Source organism: Lathyrus oleraceus, chromosome 5 (assembly GCF_024323335.1).
Source record: "Lathyrus oleraceus cultivar Zhongwan6 chromosome 5, CAAS_Psat_ZW6_1.0, whole genome shotgun sequence".
Taxonomy (NCBI): domain Eukaryota; kingdom Viridiplantae; phylum Streptophyta; class Magnoliopsida; order Fabales; family Fabaceae; genus Lathyrus; species Lathyrus oleraceus.
Genome location: NC_066583.1, coordinates 527,576,883 through 527,583,979, shown reverse-complemented (window position 1 = coordinate 527,583,979; position 7,097 = coordinate 527,576,883).

Below are 7,097 nucleotides of genomic sequence, written 5' to 3'. Positions count from 1 at the left end.
AACCACGACCAGACATCAACGGTGAATGGGAAGAAAGAAACCACGACCAGACATCAACGGATGAATGGGAAGAAAGAAACCACGACTAGACTTCTCCGATGAATGGGAAAGAGGGAAACTACAACCAGACATCAACGGATGAATGGGAAGAAAGAAACCACGACCAGACATCAACGGATGAATGGGAAGAAAGAAACCACGACCAGACATCTCTCGGATGAATGGGAAGAAAGAAACCACGACCAGATATCTCTCGATGAATGGGAAAGAAAAACCACGACCAGACATCTCTCGATGAATGGGAAGAGAGAAACCACGACCAGACATCCACTGATGAATGGGAAGAGAAACCACGACCAGACATCAACGGATGAATGGGGAAGAGAAACCACGACCAGACATCTCTAGATGAATGGGAAGAAAGAGAAACCACGACCAGACATCAACGGATGAATGGGAAAAAGAGAAACCACGACCAGACATAAACGGATGAATGGGGAAGAAAGAAGCCACGACCAGACATCAAGATGAATGGGAAAAGAGAAACCACGACCAGACATCTACCGATGAATGGGAAGAGAAACCACGACCAGACATCAACGGATGAATGGGAAGAGAGAAAACCACGACCAAACATCAACGGATGAATGGGAAGAGAGAAACCACGACCAGACATCAACGGATGAAAGGGAGAGAGAGAAACCACGACCAGACACCAACGGATGAATGGGAAGAGAAACCACGACCAGACATCAACTGATGAATGGGAAGAGAAAACCACGACCAGACATCATCGATGAATGGAAAGAGAGAAACCACGACCAGACATCAACGGATGAACGGGAAGAGAGAAACCACGGCCAGACATCAACGGATGAATGGGAAGAAAGAAACCGACGACAGACATCAACGGATGAATGGGAAGAAAGAAACCACGACCAAACATCAACAGATGAATGGGAAGAGAGAAACCACGACCAGACATCAACGGATGAATGGGAAGAAAGAAACCACGACCAGACATCAACGGCGATGAATGATGAATGGGAAGAAAGAAACCACGACCAGACATCTCTCGATCAATGGGAAGAAAGAAACCACGACCAGACATCTCTCGATGAATGGGAAGAAAGAAACCACGACCAGACATCAACGGATGAATGGGAAGAGAAAACCACGACCAGACATCAACGGATGAATGGGAAGAGAGAACCACGACCAGACATCTACCGATGAATGGGAAGAAAGAAACCACGACCAGACATCTCTCGAATGAATGGGAAGAAAGAAACCATGACCAGACATCTCTCGATGAATGGGAAAAAAGAAACCACGACCAGACATCAACGGGTGAATGGGAAAAAAGAACCACGACCAGACATCAACGGATGAATGTGGAAAAGAGAAACCACGACCAGACATCAACGAATGAATGGGAAGAGAAAGAAACACGACCAGACATCAACGGATGAATGGGAATATAGAAACCACGACCGAAATATCAACGGATGAATGGGAAGAAAGAAACCACGACCAGACATCTACCGATGAATGGGAAGAAAGAAACCACGATCAGACATCAACGGATGAATGGGAAGAAAGAAACCACGACCAGACATCAACGGATGAATGGGAAGAGAGAAACCACGACCAGACATCAATCGACGAATGGGAAGAAAGAAACCACGACCAGACATCAACGGATGAATGGGAAGAAGAAAGAAACCACGACCAGACATCTCTTGATGAATGGGAAGAAAGAAACCATGACCAGACATCAACGGATGAATGGGAAGAGAGAAACCACGACCAGACATCAATCGATGAATGGGAAGAAAGAAACCACGACCAGACATCAACGGATGAATGGGAAGAAAGAAACCACGACCAGACATCTCTCGATCAATGGGAAGAAAGAAACCACGACCAAACATCTCTCGATGAATGGGAAGAAAGAAACCACGACCAGACATCTCTCGATGAATGGGAAGAAAGGAACCACGACCAGACATCTCTCGATGAATGGGAAGAAAGAAACCACGACCAGACATCTACCGATGAATGGGAAGAAAGAAACCACGACCAGACATCTCTCGATGAATGGGAAGAAAGAAACCACGACCAGACATCTTTCGATGAATGGGAAGAAAGAAACCAAGACCAGACATCTACCGATGAAAAGGGAAGAAAGAAACCACAACCACACATCAACGGATGAATGGGAAGAGAGAAACCACGACCAGACATCAACGGAAGAATGGGAAGAAAGAAACCACGACCAGACATCAACGGATGAATGGGAAGAAAGAAACCACGACCAGACATCTCTCGATCAATGGGAAGAAAGAAACCACGACCAAACATCTCTCGATGAATGGGAAGAAAGAAACCACGACCAGACATCTCTCGATGAATGGGAAGAAAGGAACCACGACCAGACATCTCTCGATGAATGGGAAGAAAGAAACCACGACCAGACATCTACCGATGAATGGGAAGAAAGAAACCACGACCAGACATCTCTCGATGAATGGGAAGAAAGAAACCACGACCAGACATCTTTCGATGAATGGGAAGAAAGAAACCAAGACCAGACATCTACCGATGAAAAGGGAAGAAAGAAAACACAACCACACATCAACGGATGAATGGGAAGAGAGAAACCACGACCAGACATCAACGGATGAATGGGAAGAAAGAAACCACGACCAGACATCTCTCGATGAATGGGAAGAAAGAAACCACGACCAGACATCTCTCGATGAATGGGAAGAAAGAAACCACGACCAGACATCTACCGATGAATGGGAAGAAAGAAACCACGACCAGACATCAACGGATGAATGGGAAGAAAGAAACCACGACCAGACATCAACGGATGAATGGGAAGAAAGAAACCACGACCAGACATCTCTCGATGAATGGGAAGAAAGAAACCACGACCAGACATCTCTCGATGAATGGGAAGAGAGAAACCACGACCAGACATCTCTCGATGAATGGGAAGAGAGAAACCACGACCAGACATCAACGGATGAATGGGAAGAGAAACCACGACCAGACATCTCTAGATGAATGGGAAGAAAGAGAAACCTCGACCAGACATCAACGGATGAATGGGAAAAGAGAAACCACGACCAGACATAAACGGATGAATGGGAAGAAAGAAGCCACGACCAGACATCAACGGATGAAGGGAAAAGAGAAACCACGACCAGACATCTACCGATGAATGGGAAAGAGAAACCACGACCAGACATCAACGGATGAATGGGAAGAGAGAAACCACGACCAAACATCAACGGATGAATGGGAAGAGAGAAACCACGACCAGACATCAACGGATGAATGGGAAGAGAGAAACCACGACCAGACACAACAACATGAATGGGAAGAGAAACCACGACCAGACATCAACTGATGAATGGGAAGAGAACCACGACCGGACATCAATCGATGAATGGAAAGAGAGAAACCACGACCAGACATCAACGGATGAATGGGAAGAGAGAAAACACGGCCAGACATCAACGGATGAATGGGAAGAAAGAAACCACGACCAGACATCAACGGATAAATGGGAAGAAAGAAACCACGACCAAACATCAACGGATGAATGGGAAGAGAGAAACCACGACCAGACATCAACGGATGAATGGGAAGAAAGAAACCACGACCAGACATCAACGGATGAATGGGAAGAAAGAAACCACGACCAGACATCTCTCGATCAATGGGAAGAAAGAAACCACGACCAAACATCTCTCGATGAATGGGAAGAAAGAAACCACGACCAGACATCTCTCGATGAATGGGAAGAAAGGAACCACGACCAGACATCTCTCGATGAATGGGAAGAAAGAAACCACGACCAGACATCTACCGATGAATGGGAAGAAAGAAACCACGACCAGACATCTCTCGATGAATGGGAAGAAAGAAAGAAACCAGACATCTTTCGATGAATGGGAAGAAAGAAACCAAGACCAGACATCTACCGATGAAAGGGAAGAAAGAAACCACAACCACACATCAACGGATGAATGGGAAGAGAGAAACCACGACCAGACATCAACGGATGAATGGGAAGAAAGAAACCACGACCAGACATCTCTCGATGAATGGGAAGAAAGAAACCACGACCAGACATCTCTCGATGAATGGGAAGAAAGAAACCACGACCAGACATCTACCGATGAATGGGAAGAAAGAAACCACGACCAGACATCAACGGATGAATGGGAAGAAAGAAACCACGACCAGACATCAACGGATGAATGGGAAGAAAGAAACCACGACCAGACATCTCTCGATGAATGGGAAGAAAGAAACCACGACCAGACATCTCTCGATGAATGGGAAGAGAGAAACCACGACCAGACATCTCTCGATGAATGGGAAGAGAGAAACCACGACCAGACATCAACGGATGAATGGGAAGAGAAACCACGACCAGACATCTCTAGATGAATGGGAAGAAAGAGAAACCTCGACCAGACATCAACGGATGAATGGGAAAAGAGAAACCACGACCAGACATAAACGGATGAATGGGAAGAAAGAAGCCACGACCAGACATCAACGGATGAATGGGAAAAGAGAAACCACGACCAGACATCTACCGATGAATGGGAAGAGAAACCACGACCAGACATCAACGGATGAATGGGAAGAGAGAAACCACGACCAAACATCAACGGATGAATGGGAAGAGAGAAACCACGACCAGACATCAACGGATGAATGGGAAGAGAGAAACCACGACCAGACACCAACGGATGAATGGGAAGAGAAACCACGACCAGACATCAACTGATGAATGGGAAGAGAACCACGACCAGACATCAATCGATGAATGGAAAGAGAGAAACCACGACCAGACATCAACGGATGAATGGGAAGAGAGAAACCACGGCCAGACATCAACGGATGAATGGGAAGAAAGAAACCACGACCAGACATCAACGGATAAATGGGAAGAAAGAAACCACGACCAAACATCAACGGATGAATGGGAAGAGAGAAACCACGACCAGACATCAACGGATGAATGGGAAGAAAGAAACCACGACCAGACATCAACGGATGAATGGGAAGAAAGAAACCACGACCAGACATCTCTCGATCAATGGGAAGAAAGAAACCACGACCAAACATCTCTCGATGAATGGGAAGAAAGAAACCACGACCAGACATCTCTCGATGAATGGGAAGAAAGGAACCACGACCAGACATCTCTCGATGAATGGGAAGAAAGAAACCACGACCAGACATCTACCGATGAATGGGAAGAAAGAAACCACGACCAGACATCTCTCGATGAATGGGAAGAAAGAAACCACGACCAGACATCTTTCGATGAATGGGAAGAAAGAAACCAAGACCAGACATCTACCGATGAAAAGGGAAGAAAGAAACCACAACCACACATCAACGGATGAATGGAAAGAGAGAAACCACGACCAGACATCAACGGAGGAATGGGAAGAAAGAAACCACTACCAGACATCTCTCGATGAATGGGAAGAAAGAAACCACGACCAGACATCTCTCGATGAATGGGAAGAAAGAAACCACGACCAGACATCTACCGATGAATGGGAAGAAAGAAACCACGACCAGACATCAACGGATGAATGGGAAGAAAGAAACCACGACCAGACATCAACGGATGAATGGGAAGAAAGAAACCACGACCAGACATCTCTCGATGAATGGGAAGAAAGAAACCACGACCAGACATCTCTCGATGAATGGGAAGAGAGAAACCACGACCAGACATCTCTCGATGAATGGGAAGAGAGAAACCACGACCAGACATCAACGGATGAATGGGAAGAGAAACCACGACCAGACATCTCTAGATGAATGGGAAGAAAGAGAAACCTCGACCAGACATCAACGGATGAATGGGAAAGAGAAACCACGACCAGACATAAACGGGTGAATGGGAAGAAAGAAGCCACGACCAGACATCAACGGATGAATGGGAAAAGAGAAACCACGACCAGACATCTACCGATGAATGGGAAGAGAAACCACGACCAGACATCAACGGATGAATGGGAAGAGAGAAACCACGACCAAACATCAACGGATGAATGGGAAGAGAGAAACCACGACCAGACATCAACGGATGAATGGGAAGAGAGAAACCACGACCAGACACCAACGGATGAATGGGAAGAGAAACCACGACCAGACATCAACTGATTAATGGGAAGAGAAACCACGACCAGACATCAATCGATGAATGGAAAGAGAGAAACCACGACCAGACATCAACGGATGAATGGGAAGAGAGAAACCACGGCCAGACATCAACGGATGAATGGGAAGAAAGAAACCACGACCAGACATCAACGGATGAATGGGAAGAAAGAAACCACGACCAAACATCAACGGATGAATGGGAAGAGAGAAACCACGACCAGACATCAACGGATGAATGGGAAGAAAGAAACCACGACCAGACATCAACGGATGAATGGGAAGAAAGAAACCACGACCAGACATCTCTCGATCAATGGGAAGAAAGAAACCACGACCAAACATCTCTCGATGAATGGGAAGAAAGAAACCACGAGCAGACATCTCTCGATGAATGGGAAGAAAGAAACCACGACCAGACATCTCTCGATGAATGGGAAAAAGAAACCACGACCAGACATCAATCGATGAATGGGAAGAGAGAAACCACGACCAGACATCAACTGATGAATGGGAAGAAAGTAGCCACGACCAGACATCCACGGATGAATGGGAATAGAGAAACCACGACCAGACATCAACGGATGAATGGGAAGAAAGAAGCCACGACAAGACATCAACGGATGAATGGGAAGAAAGAAACCACGACCAGACATCAACGGATGAATGGGAAGAAAGAAACCACGACCAGACATCTCTCGAATGAATGGGAAGAAAGAAACCATGACCAGACATCTCTCGATGAATGGGAAGAAAGAAACCACGACCAGACATCAACGGGTGAATGGGAAAAAAGAAACCACGACCAGACATCAACGGATGAATGGGAAAAGAGAAACCACGACCAGACATCAACGACTGAATGGGAAGAAAGAAACCACGACCAG